The sequence below is a fragment of the Linepithema humile genome, chromosome 1, assembly GCF_040581485.1.
Source record: "Linepithema humile isolate Giens D197 chromosome 1, Lhum_UNIL_v1.0, whole genome shotgun sequence".
In the NCBI taxonomy this organism is placed as follows: domain Eukaryota; kingdom Metazoa; phylum Arthropoda; class Insecta; order Hymenoptera; family Formicidae; genus Linepithema; species Linepithema humile.
The window spans coordinates 41,849,140-41,875,668 of record NC_090128.1 but is presented as its reverse complement, the minus strand read 5'-3'; the positions used below and the strand labels follow the sequence as shown (position 1 = coordinate 41,875,668).

General features: G+C 30.7%; 1 long non-coding RNA gene and 1 pseudogene across 1 annotated transcript; one reads left to right on the top strand and one right to left on the bottom strand.

Annotated features, from left to right (window-relative positions):
• The first annotated feature begins 400 nt into the window (after nucleotides 1–400).
• LOC105676185 (fatty acid synthase-like) lies at nucleotides 401–18,671 on the top strand (annotated as a pseudogene).
• LOC136998713 (uncharacterized) lies at nucleotides 12,553–14,452 on the bottom strand. Its single transcript, XR_010889258.1, has 3 exons — nucleotides 14,257–14,452; nucleotides 13,259–14,099; nucleotides 12,553–13,099 (listed from the first exon to the last, which is right to left on the bottom strand). It is a non-coding gene; the product is annotated as an uncharacterized lncRNA (long non-coding RNA).
• Nucleotides 18,672–26,529: the final 7,858 nt, after the last annotated feature.

Here is a 26,529-nt window from a genome sequence, read left to right as displayed (position 1 = left end):
AGTGGGGGTGTTGAAACATTCTTTTTGACTTTCGCGCCAATTATATTTTCTTTTGGCTTCCGCCGATATCGCATCGGACCCCGCTACGATGCAGGCGCCTCTATTAACGACGTTCACGCCGTATTATTATTATTCTTCTCAGTTCTCATGTTATGTTCACCGGCGCTCTTACGTATACACGTGTTAGCTTGTTCGCGCCTATGTTCCTTTTTTTGTACTCTCGTATAATATATACTTTTCATTTGTTAGTGTCATTACAGTTCATTTTCATTCCCGAATCTTTCGTGTAACAATTTGAAACCGATTTTGTACCGCCTAACATTAATTTTACATCACCGCGGGACGATATAGACGCCTTAATGGATGGAAGCATCCGTGTCATCACAGAAGCAATGCCTCTTAAAAATGGTTACGTAGGCATAAGTTCTTTCGGTTTCGGTGGAGCCAATGGTCACATGTTATTACAATGGAATGTCAAAAAAAAGATTAATAATGGAGCACCCACTGATGATTTACCAAGACTTGTGGTATTGTCTGGACGCACAGAAGAATCAGTGAAATTGTTTCTAAACGATGTAATTAATTCAGCAACAGCAACAACATCATTTTTAACAGCAAGAAACGTTACATTATGTATACTATATTTATTTTTAAAACATTTATTTTGTAGATTGCTAATCATCCCATAGATGTAGAATATATCCGTTTACTACACGATATTCACACTGACGCCATAGATGGTCATTCATGGAGAGGATACATTATACTGAATTCTCAGCAAAAATATTCCATACAACAAATTCAAAATTGTAAAAACATAAAACGACCTATTTGCTTCATATTCTCTGCCTTAGAATTGCAATGGCCAGAAATGGGTATGTATCCAACATTCAACAATTTTATATGTACAAACTGATTAAAAAAATAATATAAATTTTTAAACTTTATCAGGTAAAGAGTTATTAAAATTTCACGCATTTGCGAATGCTGTAAAAATGTGCAATGCTATTTTAAAACCACATAATATAAGTGTTACGAATATATTGACGAAAATGGATGAAAAATTAAACAAAAACGCTTTACATACTTTTGTTGGCATCATCGCTATTTAGGTATTATATTTTGAAACCGCAAATAAGTATATTGTATGTACTGATAAACGCAAATTTTAGTTTATTAATATCTTCTTTTTTATTATAAAATGACTTTATTATAAAATATGTTAATATTAAATATTAATAACAAACATTTATTTCTTAATGCAATATATTTAGTGACAAAATTGTTTATTAACATTGTAGATTGGCTTAGTAGATCTCTTAACATCTATAGAGATTATTCCGGATTACATAATTGGTCATTTTGCTGGTGAACTTGGTTGTGCTTACGCAGACGGGTGTCTGACTATGGAACAAACTATTTTGTCAGCGTACTTTATTGGTTTAGCATGTGTGAAAGAAAAACTAATTCATAGCTCTACCGCAGTTGTCAATTTTGATTACAATTCTGTTAAAAATATATGTCCAGCAGATATTGAAATAATATACAGAAACCACCAAAACAGCAATATTTTAACTGGCCCCGTTAAATCCATGCAAGAGTTTTTGCAACAATTGCAGGTATGTTGATTTTCTACCTTCTATAAATTACAGATTATTTTTTATTAATGTATGTAGTATTATTCTTAATATTCGAATAAACAACCAAGTTTTTAATTTTAATTTGTCGCATTAACTAATAAATATTATATACTGCATTATATATTATATTATAATCATATATTATAAATAATTATAATTATATATTATACATATTTTTTTATCAGAAGAACAACATTCACGTGACAACAATCTCCAGCAACAACATACCGTATCACAGTCGTTACCTCGCTTCTCTGAAATCGCAGTTTTTTACAAGTTTGAACAAAATAATTTCACAGCCAAAAGAAAGAAGTACCAAATGGATCAGCACTTCCGTACCTCGCAATGAATGGTCCAATTCAACGTTAAAATTATGCTCAGCAAGCTACCATACGAGCAGTATATTAAACACAGTTCTTTTTGAACAAGCAACACATATGATTCCAGATAACGCTGTAATTATCGAAATTGCACCAGTTAGCATTTTACAGAACATTTTGATAGAATTGGTTTATTCAAAAATAACAAACATTGTACTGACTAAGCGTAGTGAACCAAATGCTATCGATTTAATATTGCAAGGAATTGGAGAACTCTACAACTGTGGCCTACAACCGTGTATCGCTAATTTGTATCCACCGGTAAATTTTCCAGTTAGCCGAGGCACTCCTATGATCTCTCCATCAATTAGGTACAATATATTTTTAACTTCAAAATGGTGATACACGCTTATTTATTGAGCCTTAGCTTGTTCTGGGTGCTATTTATTAATATATTTTACATGTGTTTGTCGTATATCTTACATCTAATTGTCGAACGTTTCGGCACCTTTTTTTGGGCCTTCTTCAGCGAATCTAATTTTTGTTGCGTCTCTTAGTCAAAATTTAAACAGGTTGTTTTTTTGGTGTAGGTCTCTTTTGTCCATTTTTACGAACTTTTTGTCCACCTCTTGCTTTTTCCTCGTGTGTCAGACATGGCAACTTAATTCTTCTGACTGTCTGGATTGATTTTTATTGTGACTTGTTACTTAGAGTAAGAAACGAACAACACCAAAAGTAACAAGACCTACACCAAAAAAACAACCAGTTTAAATTTTGACTAAGAGACGCAACAAAAATTAGATTCGCTGAAGAAGGCCCAAAAAAAGGTGCCGAAACGTTCGACAATTAGATGTAAGATATACGACAAACACATGTAAAATATATTAATAAATAGCACCTAGAACAAGCTAAGGCTCAATAAATAAGCGTGTATCACCATTTTGAAGTTAAAAATATATTGTACCTAATTGATGGAGAGATCATAGGAGTGCCTCGGCTAACTGGAAAATTTACCGGTGGATGCAAATTAGCGATACACGGTTGTAGGCCACAGTTGTAGAGTTCTCCAATTCCTTGCAATATTAAATCGATAGCATTTGGTTCACTACGCTTAGTCAGTACAATGTTTGTTATTTTTGAATAAACCGATTCTATCAAAATGTTAGTTTTTCAATTAAAACTTTAAAATGTTTTCAATTAAAACTTTAAAAACACCATTTTAAAGTTTTAATTGAAAAACTAACATTTTGATAGAATCGGTTTATTCAAAAATAACAAACATTGTACTGACTAAGCGTAGTGAACCAAATGCTATCGATTTAATATTGCAAGGAATTGGAGAACTCTACAACTGTGGCCTACAACCGTGTATCGCTAATTTGCATCCACCGGTAAATTTTCCAGTTAGCCGAGGCACTCCTATGATCTCTCCATCAATTAGGTACAATATATTTTTAACTTCAAAATGGTGATACACGCTTATTTATTGAGCCTTAGCTTGTTCTAGGTGCTATTTATTAATATATTTTACATGTGTTTGTCGTATATCTTACATCTAATTGTCGAACGTTTCGGCACCTTTTTTGGGCCTTCTTCAGCGAATCTAATTTTTGTTGCGTCTCTTAGTCAAAATTTAAACTGGTTGTTTTTTTGGTGTAGGTCTTGTTACTTTTGGTGTTGTTCGTTTCTTACTCTAAGTAACAAGTCACAATAAAAATCAATCCAGACAGTCAGAAGAATTAAGTTGCCATGTCTGACACACGAGGAAAAAGCAAGAGGTGGACAAAAAGTTCGTAAAAATGGACAAAAGAGACCTACACCAAAAAAACAACCTGTTTAAATTTTGACTAAGAGACGCAACAAAAATTAGATTCGCTGAAGAAGGCCCAAAAAAAGGTGCCGAAACGTTCGACAATTAGATGTAAAATATACGACAAACACATGTAAAATATATTAATAAATAGCACCTAGAACAAGCTAAGGCTCAATAAATAAGCGTGTATCACCATTTTGAAGTTTTAATTGAAAAACTGAGCCTAATTAAAAAATTCTTTTTATATATTTTTAAATTAATATATTGCATATGTAAATAAACACATAACTGTATGAACAAACGTTTTAATACCATCAGATGGAATCATTCTGAAGATTGGTATGTACGTACAAAAGAAACACAGAAAATAATCAAATCCAGAGCAAGACAAATAGAAATTTTGACGAATGGCGAAGAATATGGCTTTATGACCGGTCACGTCATTGACGGAAAAAATTTGTTACCTGCGACAGGCTATCTAGTGCTTGTTTGGGAAACCATTGGAATGATGATGAGCAAAATGTATAATTCAATAACCATAGTATTTCAAGATATAAAATTTATTAGGGCTACACATTTATCGAACGAAGGTTCTGTGAATTTGACAATAACGATACAGAAAGGTATGTGTAAAATTTTATTCTTCACAAAAACTTTAAATAATATTATAACAACATGTAACAGTCGATGCAAAATTATTGTAGAAAGCGGCAAATTTGAAGTCACTATAAGAGACAGCGTTGTTGTAACAGGTGTAGTACACGCTGTATCAAATGCTGAACAAGAAATGGTGCCGAATAATCTGTTATCGGTGGATACTGACGAGGAAGAACATATGACTTTTCAAGACATTTACAAGGAATTAAGGCTACGCGGTTATCAATACAGAGATGCATTTTGTGGCTTAAAAAGCGTATCACTCTCAGGCAGCAAAGGGCACATTGCTTGGACAGGTAATTGGGTAACATTCATGGACAACATGCTGCAGATGTATATAATTGGAAAAGATACCAGAGACTTATATATTCCAACAAATATTGAAAAATTGGTAATTAATCCTGCACTTCAAGCATCAAAATTGCTGAAAATGACATCCGAACTAAATAAACGTAAATTTCTTACTTACAATTAAATAAATAACAAAAACATTATTATCTAAATTGTAATATTCTTTAATTTATTAAATTGCAGAATTACCAATACGTGTATATAAAGAAATAGGCGTAATTAAATCAGGTGGAATAGAGATACGTGGCCTGAAAGCTACCTCGATTTCTCGCCGAAAACCAATCGGAGATCCCGTCATCGAGGAACATAAATTTATAACTCACCAGGATTGCGCCGATATTTCGTTAAATAAAGCAATTCGAATATCGACGCAGCTGGCGCTAGAGGATCATCAGATCATTAAAGCAACAGCCATAGAGCTAGTGGAAGATGCAGATGATGTAATGTTAGAAGATCTATCATCAACGTTACTGATTGAAGCTCTTGCTGATATTCCTTTAATACAAGCAAATGTTGCTATACTAACATCGTCGAATCGTTTTAATCCAGTACAACTGTCTTCAAATGTTTCGATCGCAGATTTAAACAAACCATTTGTAGGCGACAAAGCTTTGATAGCTACAGGATTTAATCTTTTGACAAAACATCAGAATTCATTAGAAAAACTTTTGCGTTTTTTGAGGGATGGCGGTTATCTCTTAACACGCGAGAAATGCAATCTAAATAAATATGAAAAATATTTAAGTGACTATGCATTAAATGTTATTCTGGAAAAACGTACGGATAAAGAAATAATTATACTATTGAAGAAAAAGGTTATAATAACAAAAACAATTGTTGTTTATATCAATAATAATAATTTCAATTGGCTCGAAGATTTGAAGCAACGTGTAGACGAAAGAAACGAGAAGAAACACGATGGCAATAGCAGAATTGTAATTGTTGGAGAGGGGGACTTTGAATGCGGATTATTGGGTTTTGTTAACTGCTTGAGGAAAGAGCCTGGTGGAGAGTTGGTTAGAGGTGTGCTTATTCAAGACAAACATGCTTCTAAATTTTCTCTACAAGATCCGTTCTATATGCAACAATTACAAAAAGATATGATTGTTAACGTTTTGCGACCTAATAAAACTTGGGGATCTTACCGACATTTGCGATTACCGCATCCAGAAGTCGAATCCGTAAATGCCGCCTATGTATGCCAAACGGTATATAAAACCATTTGCCGAATTTTAAATAATCTATTAATGTGCTATTGACACAATAATATTGCGAATTATTTTGTTTTAAATATTTTAGAAAATTTGTCTAAAAAATCTTGCGCTTTATCTAACAAATATATTTATTTGTTTAACAAATATTTTTCTACAGGTTCGAGGCGATTTAAGTTCTTTTTGTTGGATGGAAAACGATATATCAATCGATTCTGATGGCAAAGATATAGTACGTGTGATTTATTCGTCTATCAATTTCAGAGATGTAATGCTAGCAACTGGCAAATTAACATCTGATTTCATTAAGTCGAATCGACTTCAGGACATGAGTCTTGGATTGGAATATGTAGGTTACGATGGCAATGGACAGCGAGTTATGGGACTTTGTGACAATAAGTACGTAACTATATAGTATATGTATATGTGTTTAATTTATTGTAGGACATTTGTCATTAATAAATTTGGTGTTATAGTCTTACGTTAATTACACAAATTTATTCTATTATAATAAACAGATAAAATTGTTATTTTGTTTTTATTCCAGAGAATAGATTGTTATTTTATAATTACTCAATCAATAATTAATTTATTTAATAATAATAATATTGTTATGTTCTTAAGTGCATAGCGAATGTCGTTGTACGAGATAAAGAATTATGTTGGAATCACGAAGTAAAAGTAAGGAGACGTAACTAGATAGCGTATAGAGAAAAAAGTTGGTCACGAAAAATGTTCCACGAAGGAGGAGGTTTGCCGAATGGAATAACTTGCAACATTTCGTCGCCATCTTAAATCTGTTCTTTTTTAGCTGTACCATGAGGAACATGAACTGAACTGACTGCACTAAGAGCAAGAGCAAGTAAAAAGCTTACTTTGTGCTTGTGAAATATTCGTATGCAACGTGGTATGTGTGTGCAAATAATTTTAATTAAACATTTATATAAGGTATATATTTCAAGATTATAAATTTTAAAGTAAATGTAGTTTAACATTTAATATTTTATTTTTAATTGTTTTGCAGAAAATTAGAATTTATTGTAGTATTAACTTTTAATTTTTATAACCTAAAATTGTTGCATGTTAAATCAATTAACATTTCGCTATAAGCAATATCTTTTAATCTATCTATCTATTTATCTATCTATTAATAAATCAGCATAGATATATTTTCTAAGTATGTCCAAATATTAATATAAATAATTTTTAGCAATATATTAATATTTTCATTTTTTTTATTTATAAGATAATTTAACTGCATTTTATTTTTAAATATTTTTAATTTTTATTATAGATATAATAAATTCTGAAGTAATGGCCTGTTGTGTCAAAGGTTGCAATTCAAGGGGAGATAAAAAAGGATCAGAAAAAAGAAGTTTGTTCACACCTCGTACTGTAAGTATTTATGTTGGTTTTATTTTCAGAAATCATTATTGTATTTATGTTAAGGAAAAATATTTTTATTCAAGTTTTTTCCAAAGTTATCGCGAGTATATATTATAGTATACGAGTATATATATGAGTATATTGTACAAGTATATACTTTATTTAATTTTAAAAATAAAAACACAAAGGAAGCTCTTTTATAATCCAGAGCGGGGATTTTGTAACTTCTAGCGACGATATCGATATTGTTATGTTGTCGTTGCGCAGCTTTTTTGTCATCTATAATATCTGCGCAACGATAACATAACGATATCGATAGCGTCGCTAGAAGTTATAGAATCCCCGCTCTGAACTGGAATAAGATCGCTCAATAAACTTATTTTATTCTTGTACAAACGTTTCGGCGCAACAATTTAGGCCATCTTCAGTGTAATCTTAGTTACAATAACAAACCTACAATAACAACGTAGATAATTATTCCAGCTCAGGGTCTTAAAGAGCTTCCTTTGTGTTTTTATTTTTATTAATTGTTTAAAGAATAACCCATAATATTTCTTATTAAGAATTATTTAATTTTTTTATAGAATGATATGTTTATTTCTTGGTCCAATATTATGTGTAATAAAGATATAAAAATAAAGAAAACTAGCAGAATTTGTGAACTGCATTTTAAGCCTGAAGATATTATTAAAGAAGATGCATTTTTACAAGAAGATGGATCAGTCATTTATGTGCAAAGAAAAAATCCAAAATTAAAAGAAGAAGCTATTCCTACAATTTTTCCAATAAAAAAAGTATATCATATTATCAACAGATAGAACATAAAAGTGACAATGATGTTATGTCTTCTGACAAGTTTTCAGTTGAATATGAAACTTTGGAAACAGTTTCAACAGAAAAATCAATTCCATCTACATCATGTGTGATAAATAAAGTATTGCAAATCAATAAACCTTTGCAAGAAGATGTATCTTTTATGTCAAGAAAAGAAACAATTGAATTTTCTATTGAAGATATCAATATTGCTAAAAATATTAAAGTCCCAACAGTTTATTGGTTTACAAATATTAACAATAGCTGTATGATGTGGACATGCTGGACAAGAGATTTGCATAATATTTTAAGACGTGTTATTATTAAAGCAAATATGAAAGTTCAAGTAAATATAATTCAATAAAACAATATTATTTAATATATATGTACATTTATACCAATAATTTATTAAAATGTTGATATATAAAATAGGTATTTATTGGAGATAAAGAAATTTCTTTTGACACAAAAATAATTCATAACATACAAGAAATTGAACAAATTTTGAAGAAATTAGAAAATTTTTTTCCTTGCCAAAAAGTTAATAATGAAAACAGGTTTGTGCATCAAATTATATTTTTATGTTTTACATAAATAATACTAAAGTAATAACAAAAATATTATTTTAGTCTTTTATATTAATAAAAATATTTACTTTTATTTTTTAGAAAGTTTTTATTTAATAAAATTGTGTATTATAATATAGCTTATATTATATGTAATATAAGCTGTATTATAATATACTGTGCACTATACAAATAAAAATAAAATGAAAAACACACTTTAAATAAAATGCACTAACCAATTTTACAGGGTTACAAATTGTCATGGTTTTGTAATTAAAGAGCAATATAGAGGAGAGAACATGAGATGTTTGGCTTGTAAGAGAAATTGGAAAATATTATTAAGAAAAGCGCATAATTTAACACCAATGCAAAAATTAAGAAATAAAAGCAAAAAATTACAAGTGTCAAATTTAAATCACAAACGTCGAGAAAAGAGGCTTCGAAACAAAGTATATTAAATATTTATATATTTTTTTATAACATACAAATTACATTTTTTATTGGAATTTATTTTTTAACTTAACATATTTGTATATAGATTATAAAATTATATAACAAAATAAAATATTTGAAACATAAGTGCACTCAATGTAATGAAAAAATAATCGAAGAAACTATTTCCAAATTACCACAAAATCAACAATTGGCAGTACAAGCTTGTTTTGCAGCAGCAAAGTTAAAAGATAACAGAGGCATGAGATATTCGAATGAATGGGTATATGAATGCATTTTACTTCGGATTAAAAGTGCAAAAACCTACAATCATTTAAGATCTCATAATATTCTAACATTACCTTCAAATAAAACACTAAATCGTTATATTAAAATTGTCAAAGGTTGTTATGGTTTTCAATCGAGCACATTTGAAATATTGAAAAAGAAAACGGCAAACATGGAACCTAATGATGTGCGAGGTATACATACAATATTTGATTTACAAAAATCAATTTTATTAATATGCAATGCAATTTTTACGTAATACAAACATAAAACATAAATCGTATATCGATAGATATTATATATTTTAATAGCCAAAAAAATTTTTTTAGGTGTTTTGTTGTTGGATAAAATAAAATTATCAAAAACTTTATATTTTAATAGAACAAATCTAAAAGTTGAAGGCTTTGTTAATTTAGATAAATATACTCCAGAAGAACAAAAGAAAAAAAAGGGGGACCATGCATTGGTTCTTATGTTTCAGCCTTTTAAAGGAACATGGGTTCAATCTTTAGCTTGCTTCTTAAGTGTTGGCAGCGCAAGTGCATCAATTTTGCATAAAATTATTATGGAGTGTATTATTTTAACAGAACAATGTGGACTAAAAGTAGACGCTGTAGTGTCAGATGGAGCATCATGGAATCGATCTATGTGGAATATATTTGGAGTAAAAGAAGAATGTGTTAGTATACAACATATTGTAGATGTAGAAAGACGCTTGTGGTTTATTTCTGATTTTCCACATTTAATAAAATGTCTTCGAAATTATTTTTCTCAGTTTGATCGATATGCAGGAATTTGGGTGAGTTTAAAAATTTGCATCATAAGAAACAAAAATCTAAGTACACATAATTTCTTTCAAATAATTATTTAATTTAATAATTAAAAAATATGATAAACAATTATAATCAAACACTGAATAATTATAAATTATAATATATTTTTTATAATTTTATATTGTTCATATTTCTTTATATTAACATAGAAGCATACTATACATTTAATATGCAGTTGGCATTAAACAATTTCATATAGTTATTCTCCGTTACGTACAGACTCCAGATGGTATAATTTCTTTAAAACATTGGTATGCGATACTTGCCATTGAAAATCCTCATGGTTTTAATTTAAAATCTAGTTATTATTTGGATGAAAACCATATTAAACCTAAGTATTACCAAAAAATGAATGTAGCAATGGCATTTCGAGTATGTAGATAAAGCTATACCGACCCGACAGTTTATTAAGCGTTAAATACTAAATCTGCTTCTTTGATTGATTTAAATCATTTAGGATAAAATCTACACCAATCAAAGCAGATTTAATATTTTGTACGCATACTAAACAATCGGTGTAAACTAAGTCATTATTATAATCATATATGTTATATATATGAATACAATGAAATTAAATGTTTTATGCAATTTTCAGTTTTTTAATGTGGCACCTACCATGCAAATATTGAAAGAAGCAAATATTCATCATGATTTGAATGATGCTGACGGCTCAATTAAATTTTGCAAAAGAGTGAATGCATTAATCACTGCTATGAATAGTCGTACTCCGAAGAACTCATTGCGACCGGATAACAAAATTTACAAGGTAATCATATATAACATAGCAAGTGATTTTATAATATAGTAATTAACATTTAGCGTTGAATTATATAAAATTGTAATCAATTTTTAATTTTATTAACTATTATAATGATTATCCATATATATGTACTTTACAGAATGTCGAAGATTTTTAAAATTTTTTAATTCAATGGGAAAAAGAAGCTAAAAAAATGCATTATAATTTTATAACTGATCAAACTTGTTATGGTTTAAAAATTTCTTTGAAAGCTACTCTTGAGAGAGAGAGAGAGAGAGAGAAGAGAGAGAGATTTGTTCTTTTTTGATTAATAAATGCAAATTTCAATATTTAATGACATCTAGATTAAATCAAGATAATTTAGAGGTATATTTCGTTTTTAAAATATAAATAAAAAATATTTGTAATGCATAACTTTTTTAAAATATTAATAAAATATGTAATGTATATATAATTTATAATTATTTTTGTAGAGATTTTTTGGGATGATGCGAAATTGTGGTTCCAATGATCATCCTGACTCTCAATTATTTATACAAATATACAGGTTGATATCAACGTATTCTCTTGTAAAGCCCCCTAAAGGTTGTAACGTATCTACTGGAGAAATAATGAACGTTCTTCTCAATATTAAAGATATAGAAGATACAAAAGAAAGAGAAGAACAATGGATAAGTCAGATAGATACTATTTTGGATAGAGGAAGGAATAATGAAATTTTAGCATATGCCCCATCAATTCTTAATGATCATGATTTGCATATATGTACTACTTCAGATTATATTCTGACGTACATTGCTGGATATGTGGCAAGAAAAGGAAATAGGTTTTCTAAAAATATTATTAATAATAAAAATGTTATTTGCGAAGAATGTTTGAAGACGTTGATTTTACAACCAAATGATGTAATACCAGAAAGACATAAATTAATTCAAATAAAAACAAAGGGATATTTAAAAAATCCTTCAATAGCTTTATTTAATTTGCTTTCAATTTTGGAAAAAGGAATAATAGAGGCAACAAAATGTGGAGAAATTAATGTTAATACATTATTTGAAATAATGGAATTAATTGACGAAGAAAAAAATTCACTCACTCTCATCGGTTGTGAAAAACATAAATATGAATTTACTAAAAATATTATTCGCTTTTATTTAATAACACGGATGTTTTTTTTGGTCAAGCAAGCGAACAAAAATGATAATGCTGAAAGAGAAAAAACAAAGGAAAAAAGGAAATCTTCCAAATTAGTTCAATTAAATATTCCAAATGCTACAAATATGCATTCTCAAATAATTAATGAAACAAATACGGTTGAAACTGTAATACAAATGAAAACAAATGCAAAAAGGCGTAAAATTGAAATAACTTCTTGTAAAAAACAATAGCGTAAAAAGTAAGCGTTAAACTTTATATATATTTTATATACTTACTTTTATATTTTATAAAAAAAAAATGTTTATTTTATAAAATAAAAAATAATTTACTTTTTAATACAATTTATTGTCATATTTACAATTCCAATCCCTATTTTTATAAAATTAAAATTCATATATATATACATAATTTGTAATATAGATAGAAAGCTAATATGCTTTCACGATAATAATTTCAAGATATAATAATCTTCTAATATCTAATTTAAATTAAAATTATCAAAATATTTATTATATGCAATCAAATGTTTAAACTATTGTTTGATTTTATAAATATTGTATTATTTTTACAATTTATCAACAATTTTTAAAAATTCATTTACTTCCTCAATATTTTCAATTACAATAAATTTTGAAAAAGAATGAATTTCATTATTTATATAAATATTAATCTGTCCATTTTGCAAAAAAGCAATTCTTTTTCTTACACTATAATCACTTTCTATTTTTTGAAAACCAAAAAACATTTCATTCCCTCTTGAACAACTCCATTCAGTAGAAGGAAATGTAATAAACTCCAAGTTGTCTTGCAAATATTTAAAATTATTGCGTCCATCATTTTTAGATTTCATCTTGTTTCTTTGTCTGAAATGCTAAAAAATAATAAAGTAATATAAATATTATTTTTCTACAACATTAATATTTTTACTTTAAAACTGACTTTTGTTTTTCTTTTTTAATACTACTTCTATACTATATCTATTATAAATAAATACAATATTATATATTATAATACTTTTTAATATTATTACCTTTTTTCTCTGCAGAAATGTGTGTGTATATGTATATTTTATTTTTAATCTTTATTTTCTTGAATACTGATACTGATAAGTATATTCTAAATCAGTGCTCGGAATTAGTCTGAACATTTCAGCCGATTTCCGTGGTATACGCCTCCTTTCCTCTCCTTACCGCGCGCACCGCAGCCGCTAGGGCCAGCGCCGCCGAGCGTTAGGAGCGACACTATCTGATTATGAGTGGGTTCTTTTCCCTATTTATTAAAATTTTAAAAAATGTATTAAAATTTATTAAAAATAAATTTTTTATTTTTAAATTTATTAAGTGGAAATATTTCAATAGATTTCCACGTCACCCATGAGATACTAATGCTGACGCGTTTTTTTTTAAATGGTTTCCCCCGTAGACCTATTCCACTAAAGATAAAAATAAATTCTTAATTTAAAAAAAAATATATATGTAAAAGAGATTTTCTTAATTAGATTTTCTTAGCCTTTTATGAGAATGAACAATTGATGCAATAATGTAGATAAAAACCACTTTTTGAAAAACGTGTTAGTATTAGTACCTCATGGGTGACGTAGAAATCTATTGAAATATTTCCACTTAATAAATTTAAAAAAAAATTTATTTTTAATAAATTTTAATAAATTTTTTTAAATTTTAATAAATAGGGAGAAGAACCTAATCAGATAGTGCCGCTCCTAACGCTCGGCGGCGCTGGCCCTAGCGGCTGCGGCGCGCGCGGTAAGGAGAGGAAAGGAGGCGTATACCACGGAAATCGGCTGAAATGTTCAGACTAATTCCGAGCACTGTTCTAAATTATATATATTATCATCTACGGCGTTTTCTTCTCTAAAATATATTTATAATTATATTAACCTTATTTAAGATAAACATAGTTTGTATTATATAAGATTTATATTCTTTATATTCTTTATGTTCTTTAAAAATTTGTAACATTTTTTTTATTTTTTAAAAATTTATTTGTTTATTTCAATTTCATACTTACGTTCCATGCTTTTCTAATCCTTATAACCTTTTCTCTCACTGTGGTCTCATCTGTCATTGACAATTTAAAGATGGCGACGAAATGTTGCAAGTTATTCCACTCGGCAAACCTCCTCCTTCACGGAACATTTTTCGTGACCACTTTCAATCTATGTAGTTACGTCTCCTTACTTTTACTTCGTGGTTGGAATATACCCGATTCATGGACATTTGAAGAGGCGGCCACAGTGCCGTGCATTTACAGCACGAATTATTATGCCTTATATCATTTTGGAAAAATGAAGAAAGGTGATAAAGTACTTATCCACTCTGGCACTGGTGGCATTGGACAATCAGCTATTCATCTCGCTTTTCAGGAAGGATGTCAAGTGTTTACTACCGTGGGCACTGCAGAAAAACGTAAACTCATCAGAAAACTGTTTCCGGCTATTTCCGATGAGCATATTAGAAATTCGCGAGACACGAGTTTTGAGCAAATGATAATGAAACAAACAAACGGTCGCGGCGTTGATATTGTATTAAACTCATTGGCGGAAGAAAAACTTATAGCGTCTGTTCGCTGTTTGGCAAAGAGGGGTCGTTTTCTAGAAATCGGAAAGTTTGATATTTTATCCAATAATTCTCTAAACATGTTTTTATTTAAAAAAGGAATCAGTTTTTATCCTGTTCTGTTGGATGCAAATGTTTACCAGTAATCATAAAAATAAATCTCGATTATCCAAGTTAATTGTTGAGGGTGTAAAATATGGAAATATTAAACCTATTCAAACGACAGTTTTTCCTATATATAAGACGGAAATTGAAGCAGCTTTCAGATACATGGCAAGCGGTAAACACATGGGAAAAGTATGTTTAGAACAATTAAACGTATACTATGAATTATTATTAAAAAGTTGTGCTTAATATGTAATAAATTTCATATTTTTAATACAATGATATGTTTATAGATTATTTTAAATATACAAGAGGATGTTAAATCTTTGGATTTACCTGTTCTTGCACACCGTCGTTATTACTGTCTCAAGGATAAAACTTACGTTATATTAGGCGGATTGGGTGGATTTGGTATAGAGTTAACTGGACTGGCTAATACTTAGAGGCGCTAAGAATGTCGTACTAACTTCGAGAACTGGAATAAAGAATGGCTATCAGCAAATGAGAATTGAGTTATGGAAATCGTACGGTGTAAACGTGCAGATAGTTAAAGATGCAAATCTTGCTAATCCCGAAGAATGTGAACAATTCTTACAAATGGCGGAGAAACAAGCACCAGTAGATGCGATATTTAATCTTGCTGTGGTGTTGAAAGATTGTCTACTTAAGAACCAAACCATAGAAACCATAGAAACTTTCACGGAATCTTTCATGTCGAAGGCTTGGACGACACAGACATTAGATAAAGCATCTAGAAAGATCTGTTTAAAACTTCGACATTTTGTAGTGTTTTCTTCCGTTTCTTGCGGAAGAGGGAACGCTGGGCAAACTAATTATGGAATGGCCAATTCCATCATGGAAAGAGTGTGCGAAAAAAGAGCGAAGGAAGGTCTACCCGGATTGGCAATTCAATGGGGAGTTGTAGGTGACGTAGGTCTCGTCGCTGACATGCAAGAAGACAATAAAGAATTAGTTATCGGCGGTACTCTGCAGCAAAAAATATCTTCCTGCCTTGTAGAATTCGAGAAATTTTTGATCCAGAACCGACCGATTGTAAGCAGCATGATTGTAAGTGAAAAGAAAACGCGGTTATCCGGATCGGAGGACATAGTGGAAATCGTTGCTAATATAATGAGTAAGAATTTACAAATAAATTTCTTTCTGTTATAGCCTACTTCAAACGTGATAATTTTTGCATGCATTATTTACCTTGATATCACAACATTTGAAAAGTCATTGTTGCACTCACAAATGCGTACACAAACATATATACGCACACTTTCATGTACAATATGTAATCAAACTTTTTTTGGTATAATATAATAAGTCATAATGTTTTTATGAATTTTGTTTTGCAGATATAAGAAATATGAAAGTAATAAGTCGAAATACACTTTTGGCTGAACTTGGAATGGATTCCATGATGGCTGTGGAAATCAGACAAACATTAGAACGAGAATTTGATATCTTGCTCACTCCACAAGAACTACGAAGCCTCACATTTGCAAAACTGGGTCAAATGTCTAATGCAAACGTTAAAAGCAACGAGACACAAATTGAAGCGGCAACTGAAGCGGCAATTGATATAAATAAACCAGATCTTACGACAGAACAGAAATTGTTATTTGGTGTTTTGAGAAATCAAAATTTTGTTTCAGAAATTTGTTTAGATTTTTCGACCAACACAGTAGATAACTCGACTCATGTATTTCTTCTACCAGGACTTGATGGCTGCGGAACAATATTTAATCATTTAGCACAAAAAATTAAATTTTTGGCAACATCCTTGCAATATGGCAATATCGGTGATGTAAACACTGTATCGGAGATGGCTGATTATCTTTTAATGGTATGTAATTGTAATTAAACGTCTTTCAAAAGTATATAATCACAGTTAGTAATAATTTGTATTGTTTCTATTCAAAAATTTTTTTTAAATAGGCTTTGCCTAACTATGCGTTAAGATTCCTCAAAATTTCCATTTTTTGTTATATTTTCAAAATTTATTCCGTTCTACTTTCTTGTTTTTATAATTATTAAAATTTCTCTATAGACGCGGAAACAGTTTTATACCATATTTATCCATAACATTATCATTATCGGAAGTTGGATTTTTACAGTGCTATTCGTGTAGCATGGTGTCTTGACAATTATATTTGTTACTATTAAAACTTATATATTGTCATATGATTTTGGAATAGAAAATGGCATTTAGCTTACAGATGCAAAGGTTCCTAAATAAATTTATTTTTGTCTTTGTTTTTTCAATGCATATCATCACGATTAAGAGACAAAAAGGAAGTCGTAGTAACAGGATATTCTTTTGGTTCTATACTTACAATTGAACTAATAAGAAGATTGGAGACTATGGGTACTAAAAGTCGATTAGTTCTCATCGATGGAGCTCCGGAATATATAATGAGAAGTGAACTCAATAAGTTTTGTTATATGAGCGATAAAGAAATTCAAATTGATATTATGATCGTTATTCTAAAGATTTATGAAACAGAAATCGGTGAAGAGGTAAAACTCCATTATTTATATTTTTGAATTAATTAAATTAATACATTTTTTATTGCAGATATTTTATGTATGCCTTATTTTTTACTGTCAGTTTTATATTGTAAATATTTCTCATTTTATGATAAGTTGATTTTAAAAGTAGAACGTATAATTTGACAGATTCTATTAGAATTAAGAAAATGTGAAACTTGGGAAGAAAGATTTGAAGTTTTCGCCAAATACTTTTCAAAAGAAAATTCACTTCTGTCACGCCCTAATTTACAAACACTGTATGCAACAATTTATAAAAACATACTGTTTATTCGGCAATATGATTCTTCTACATTACCGCGTATTAAATCACCCATAACGTTGTTAAAACCTACGTTGTCATATGCACCTGAATTTGAAGAGGATTATGGTTTATATAAGGTATTTTAAGAAAATATTTTATCATTATTTATTATTTAATATACTAAATTTTACAATATTTTTTAATAAAATTTATAACGCGTTTAAGATAACTGAAAATAAGGTGGTAGTACATTACGTTGAAGGTAATCACGTGACGATCTTAGGAAACGAGAAAGTGGCGGCTGTAATTAATGAAGAAGCGTTTTGATGTAAGTAATTTTATTATTGACGTTAACAACTATAAAATCTTATTTAAAATAAATGTTGTCACTGTTTCTGAAGTCACATGCATTACTGTGATTAATTTTGTAACTATGTGAAAAATTTTTATTTAATTTTTTTATTTTATTTGCTTTAGATTGCACATTAAAAAATTATTACAAAATATTAATTAAAATATTTTGTTATTTTGATAAATATATGCGTGTGAAATTTTATGTATTATATAAATTCTATTTATTATTATTAGTACATTTGCATAAAATATACAATTGCCATGTCTCTAACTTAAACCTATTATATTTCAGAATGAGGCTTACGCAACCGTAACAGAAGTACATTTTTCGCTAACAGGTCAATACAAAGTTTAACTTGTTTGTCGTACGGTTTATGAGACGTACAACGATGACAAAAGGATAGATTTTGTATCTTCTATGATATCATCGTTCTTTGGTTTTTGTTTTAGATAAAGAACTTAATATTCTTTACTGGGAACGGAATTTTGTGTAATCTTTTCTGGTGGAGGAATGTGAGCAATGTTTAAAATTAAAATTTGAACTGTGGTTTCAAAATTATTTAATTATAGAAATAATAAAGTTGTTGTTATTTACATAAGGTATATTTCAAATGTAAACAACTAAATAAAATATCCTATCTGAAAAAGTGCATGACATCGATTCTCGCATATCTCGAAAGTATTGTTGTCTCTTTTCCGCGATGCCGATTGGCTCTCTTTTTATACTGATTTCACGTATCTGCGTAACTGTTATTGCACTTATTTTGACAATTTAACAGTTTGACTCGGGAAGTACGGTTATTTTATCGTTTAGATAGTTTAACTTTTAAGTGTTTGTTGTACATCAAGAAATACAAAGAGATACAAAGCACATTATAAAAATTAAGTGTTTAATTAGTATGCAGTATGAAGATTTCTTTGATTGCAATAATATCAAGATATGAAAAAACCAGCTTTTGTAACATATAGAAATATTTATGGGTTATAAAGAAAAATAAGTACTGTTAGAGTTTTGCGATCAATGTAAGTATCTCGTGTATGAAATAAGCAAGCCCTGCCGATTATGCGTTTCAATTATAGATTTATTATAAAAACACAAGTCAACGTTATACATGAGAGAGAGAATGGAAGTGACCACAGAACACACGCAAAAAGAAAAAAGGAAGTACTATATGTGTGAACCATGTTACAAAAACCAACCTAACTATTAACGATATTACCAACCTCTCAAACTAAAACTTTACCATAGAAATCTAAATAACATAGAGAGGTTACTCATACAAAAATGTCTATAATAATTGCAATATCCAACACTCCTCCTCAATTATTACAAATATATAAGCCACAGCCTTCTCGCAGTTCTTTTACTTTGGCTGCTCCCAGTGGCTTCGTCAACAGATCCGCAATCATGTTTTCGCTTGGACAGTATGAGCAGGAGATGTCACCTTTCTTCATGTGGTGTCGAATAAAGTGTCTTTTTGTGTCAATATGCTTAGTTCGATTTGACAGTCTTTCCTCTTCAATGAATTTCAGGCAACTCTGATTGTCCTCGTAGATAACTGTTGGTGTCTTGATATCGACGTTGAAATCCCGTAACAAGCGTCTCAACCATATTGCCTCCTGTCCAGCTTCGCAAAGCGATATGAACTCCGCTTCTATAGACGAAAGCGCCACACATGGTTGTTTTCTACAACACCAGCTTACCGCTGCTCCAAAAACGAAGAAAATGTGACCGCTGTTTGACTTGCGGTCCTGTTTATTTTCTGCCCAATTGGCATCTGCGTACCCAATAAGTAGTGCATCTACGCTGACGCTACCAAGCTTCAGTTTAAAATTCATCGTGCCCTTTAAATACCTGACCACACGTTTAAGCTCATTCCAGTCTTGCTGCGTAGGTCCACTGACCTTTTGTGCTAAAATGCTTACGCTAGCAGATATATCTGGCCGCGAAATAACACTGACATATAGTAAACGGCCAATCAATTTTCGATATTTATCGGTATCTGGCAAAATATCAGACTCGTTTATATCTTTTCCATAATTGCTGTTCATTGGTACTTCTGAGATTTTAGCGTCAGTCAATGAAAAATCTGCAATTATCTCTTTAATATATGTTGATTGACTGATATTATATATTTCGTCTGCATCTTTAAAAATTTCAAGACCGAAATATTCTTTAATTGGGCCTAAATTTTCAATTTGAAATTTTGACTTCAATATTGACTCGACTTCTTTAATAAGTTTGTGTTTCCTGCTCACAATGATAATATCATCGACATAAACGAGAATATAGCACCAATCATTATTAAATTTCTTGCGATACATACAGGGATCTGCCTCACCTTGTAAAAACCCTGATGATGAAAGTGCTGCATGTAATGTCTGGTTCCAGGATCTGGCAGATTGTTTTAGACCATATAGACTTTTGTTTAGCCGACATACCGAATTGGGTTGATCTTCCGTTACGAATCCAGGAGGTTGCTTCATGTATATTGTTTCGTTTATAGTTCCATTTAGAAACGCTGTTTTGGCATCCATATGGTATATTTCCATATTGTTTCTTGCTGCCAGTGAGAGTAACACGCGAAACGTTGAATGCTTCACGACTGGTGCAAAGACTTGGTCATAATCTTCACCATATTTCTGTGAATAACCTTGTGCGACCAGTCGAGCCTTAAAGCGACGGATACTCCCATCCGCCCCACGCTTCACTTTGTAAATCCATTTGCAGCCAATTGCCTTCCTATCACGGGGTAATTCCGATAGCTCCCATGTCTGATTATCCTTTAGAGATGCCATCTCCTCCTGCATTGCTTTAATCCACTGATCCTTAAATGAACTAGTCACAGCCTCGTTGTAGCTCTTTGGCTCCTTTACTTCATCGTGAACGACATTTATTTCGTTTATCAGACGCTTGGGTGGTATGCCCTTTGTGCTTCGCTCCGATCGTCTTAATGGAACGATGTTAGTGGTTTCGTCGTCACCATAGGCTGAATGATATGTCGTGTCTAGATCCTCTTCTTCGCTATGATCCTCTTCATTGTTATGATTCTCTTTATCGTTATGATCCTCTTTATCTTGATCTGATTTATTTATCGGTTCTCCATCCGATGACATCGTTCTTGTGTAAATCTCAGAGATCTCCTCTTTGATATGAAATTTCACATCTCTGCTAATGACTACCTTTTGTGTTGAAGGATTGTAACATCGATATGCCTTTGATTTATCATCATAGCCGACTAGAATCATCAAAATAGCTTTCGGATCTAATTTTCGACGTTTTTCCGTATGGACGTAGACATAGCATTTTGATCCAAATGACTTAAAATGACGAATGTTTGGTTTTTGACCAAACCACCCTTCATATGGAGTGACTTGAACTGACTTTCACGGTAAGCGATTTTGAATGTAATTCGCCATCATTACAGCTTCTCCCCAGAATCGATTATATAATTTTGATTCAATAATCATACAGCGTGCCATTTCCATGAGCGTTCTATTTTTATGCTCGGCCACGCCATTCTGCTGCAGGCTATATGCTGTGGTGTATTGAATTTGTATACCATTTTTGTTCAAATATTTGACGACTTCTTTACCAGTATACTCGCCACCTCTATCAGAACGAATTATCTTCGGTCGTTTATTAAACATCGTCTGGACCAATTGTATATATTCTTTTAGTTTATTGAACACTTCTGATTTATGCTGCAACAAGTAAACAACGGAGAATTTAGTGTGGTCATCAATAAAGGTTAGTACGTACCTTTTTCTTGATGGTGTCATTGTTTGCATGGGACCGCAAACGTCTGTATGGACTAAGTCCATAACATCCTTAGATTGTTTCTCGGTCGCTTTTGGGAATGGTACTCGTGTCATTTTACCTTGTTGACATGTATCACACGTCTCATTAATGGGACAATTTACAATGTCAGCACCTTTGACATATTCATCTGTAGATAAACGTTTTACAATCTCCAAATCACGATGTCCACACCATTTGTGCCATTGGTGTATACAATTCTTCGGATGACCTCCATCAATAGTTAATAGTACCTTATTAACTTCTTTTAATACGAATAAGTTGTCTTGTAAAATTGCTGTAGCAATTTGTACATTTTGATACATGATGTTACAATATTTATCGGAAACAAAATTGACATTGAACCCATTTGCCACAAGCTTACAGACCGACAACAAACTTCCATTAATTGAGGGTACGTACAAGACGTTTTGAATCTTAATCGATCGCCTTTTTCCATCATTGTTTACTACATGAATTTGTACTGTACCGATTCCCTCAACTGCCACTCGTTGACCATTTGCCACGAAGATCTTCTCCTGATGATTCTCGTTAAATTCTGTGAACATACTTTTATTAGATGTAACATGTGATGTCGCACCTGAATCGACTATCCAACCATGGCTAATTCTTGAAGTTAAAAATAGGAAATCGCTTTTCTCCGATGCTTCTACTAAATTTGCTTGTTGCTTGCCGTCACTGCTTTTTCTTTTGTCTTTTACTTTTTCTTTCTTGTCTTTCAAATACTTTTTGTACTTCGGGCATTTAGGCTTAAGATGTCCTTTCTCCTTGCAGAAGAAGCATATGATGTCCTCTCGATTTTTAATTGACGCGTTTCTACTTACACGTAAAGCCATCGTGCCATTTGTTTCACTAGAAGTTTTATCCTTACGTTTGTTCCATTCATCTAATAAACGCTGCTCTACTACGGCCGTTGTCAAATTGGTTTCTCTTGACTCTAAAGCCGAGAGCACAAGCTTTTACATAAAGCATAACGCATAAGCATAAGGAAATTGATTGGTCTATATATAAGCATAAGCAAATGCATAAGGAAATGGACCAATCAATTTCCTTATGCTTATGCGTTATGCTTTATGCAAAAGTCTGTGCTCCGGCCATAACGCTGTCACCAAAGTATCATAACTTTCTGGTAAACTACCTAGTAGAACTGCGACATGCCAATCTTCGGTTTTTAGTTCCTTACCGATATCGTTCATTTGTTGAAACGCTTCGGCTATGCGTGTGACGTGCATTTCCAGATCTGCGCCTTCTTCTAATTTCATATTCATAAGACGCTTTATTAGTCGAACCACACTGTTAGCGTTGCTCTTCTCGTGATACGTTTTCAGGGCCTCCCATGCAGATTTAGCAGTTTTCGCGTTTCGAATAAGTATCAATTGCTCATCTTCCACATTCAATCCGATGGTCGCATATGCAAGAGAATCTTTCTTTTTCCATGCTTCCGTTTCAGGATTCGGTGGATCTGCTATAACGGTTTCCCACACACCTTCCTTCGTCAAGAGTAATTGCATCTTGAACTTCCATACGAAATAGTTCGTATTATTTAGTTTGGTTATGGCGTACTTTGTATCCATGCTGCACGTTTTCCTGCTGTCTTCAATACTGGGCCCAAAACCTGTTAGAGTTTTGCGATCAATGTAAGTATCTCGTGTATGAAATAAGCAAGCCCTGCCGATTATGCGTTTCAATTATAGATTTATTATAAAAACACAAGTCAACGTTATACATGAGAGAGAGAATGGAAGTGACCACAGAACACACGCAAAAAGAAAAAAGGAAGTACTATATGTGTGAACCATGTTACAAAAACCAACCTAAAGCCGAGAGCACAAGCTTTTACATAAAGCATAACGCATAAGCATAAGGAAATTGATTGGTCTATATATAAGCATAAGCAAATGCATAAGGAAATGGACCAATTAATTTCCTTATGCTTATGCGTTATGCTTTATGCAAAAGTCTGTGCTCCGGCCATAACTATTAACGATATTACCAACCTCTCAAACTAAAACTTTACCATAGAAATCTAAATAACATAGAGAGGTTACTCATACAAAAATGTCTATAATAATTGCAATATCCAACAAGTACATTATTATATATCCGTGATTGATTAATACATATTAATTAATTGATTAATATATTACAATTAATTGATTGATTAATACGTATATTAATACATTTTGTATTCCATCAAGATAGAAGACGAGAAGAGAAAAAGGAAAGAGAGAGAGAGAGAGAGAGTGAGTATAAGTGAAAAAGAGAGGGAAAGAGAGAGAAAAGTAAGAGAGCGTGAAGAAAATGAAGGAATATTAAGAAAGAACCAGACCCTTAAATATATGATCTGACTATGAATACCGGCCTAATTTATTTATGCAACTACAACGTTGGCTTGTGTAGCGTTATTTTATGAATGTTATTTGATGTATATTCTATTGGATGTTTTGAATAATATATTAGAGACATCTTTATTTTTTTTATCTTTTTTTTTTTTTTATTTTTAATTCTTAAATAAAATTTTTTAATATTATGTAAATTGTCAATTCAAATTAAATATTAGATAATACTTTTTTAGTATGATGATAAACTGCATTTGCAAACAAAGTATTTTATTAATTTGTTAGAAAATATCTGAATTGTATGTCTGTTGAGCTTTTACAATAAACAAATTATTATGATAAAAAAATTAATAAACAATTCTACATATACGAAAAAAATTGGCAAAAGTTTGTAGTTTCGTATTATTATCAGAATGAAAACCACGTCGATCATGTTTTCTCTCGCGTAATATCTTACCACCAATTTACTATATAACTATATAACTTTTTCTACAATAGAATCGTAATTAAGTTGCAAGTCATAAGAAATTGACCAATAATTTAAATTAATTGTAATATATTAATCAATCACGGATATATAATAATGTACTTATCTTTCTTTATATAACCCATTTCTATATGTCACAAAAGCTGGTTTTTTCATATCTTGATATTATTGCAATCAAAGAAATCTTCATACTGCATACTAATTAAGCACTTAATTTTTATGATGTGCTTTGTTTTTGTTATTTCTTGATGTACAACAACACATTAAAATAAATAAAAGAAAAATTTAATATTCTTACTTTTTCCAGACTTTAATTTATCTTACTCATGTTGATTCTCAAACTCTCCCACGAATTTTTATTAAGTTTTTAAAGACACCGTTAGATCTAATGTACAACGTTTATAAAATTTAAAAACTAAATTTAAAGAAGAAAAAGAAGAGAGAGAGAGAGAGAGAGAGAAAGAGAAATAGAAAGATTTTATGATAACCTACTTATATATAATTTATATATATATTATATATTATTATATATATTTACATTTATTTTAATTTGAGCAAAATATTGATTTTTATTTTATTTAAATAATAAATGTATTATAAAAAGAATAAGATATATATATATATATATATATATATATATATATATATAATACGGGTAAAATATAACATACTAATTTATCCAAATAATAAGTGTATATATATTTAATTAAATTATTCATTAAATTTATTTTTAATATAAAATTGTTTAAAATATAGAGTTTTTCTGTCCAAAAATATTTTATTATACATACACTCACCCGAAAAAAAAGCGGTACACTGAAAATGTGGGAAAAATTCATCAAATTTCAACTGACGATAACTTCGTAAATAATAAAGATAGAAAGTTCTATAAAATATGGAAATGAAGCTAAAAATCTCTACTTTAAGAATCAATTTATTTCAATGTTGCAAAATAAATTTATTGAAAATGGCGGATGACAAAGCGCGAGCATGCAAAATTGAAAAATAATGGTTCGAGTTTGCGACGGTGCACGGTATAAACAAAAAATTGTAGCTTATTGGGATCAAAAGCGTACGAAAGTACAGAGTCTCCTCTTTAAAATGCTTTTTTATGCATCTTGATACGATGATTTTTCGCCGAGAGATTCGCATTTGAAGAAAAAGGCAGATTCTTACTTCAAATGCGAATCTCTCAGCGAAAAATCATCGTATCAAGATGCATAAAAAAGCATTTTAAAGAGGAGACTCTGTACTTTCGTACGCTTTTGATCCCAATAAGCTACAATTTTTTGTTTATACCGTGCACCGTCGCAAACTCGAACCATTATTTTTCAATTTTGCATGCTCGCGCTTTGTCATCCGCCATTTTCAATAAATTTATTTTGCAACATTGAAATAAATTGATTCTTAAAGTAGAGATTTTTAGCTTCATTTCCATATTTTATAGAACTTTCTATCTTTATTATTTACGAAGTTATCGTCAGTTGAAATTTGATGAATTTTTCCCACATTTTCAGTGTACCGCTTTTTTTTCGGGTGAGTGTATATCAGTGCTCGGAATTAGTCTGAACATTTCAGCCGATTTCCGTGGTATACGCCTCCTTTCCTCTCCTTACCGCGCGCGCCGCAGCCGCTAGGGCCAGCGCCGCCGAGCGTTAGGAGCGGCACTATCTGATTAGGTTCTATGAGTAGGTTCTTCTCCCTATTTATTAAAATTTAAAAAAATTTATTAAAATTTATTAAAAATAAATTTTTTTTTAAATTTATTAAGTGGAAATATTTCAATAGATTTCTACGTCACCCATGAGGTACTAATACTAACA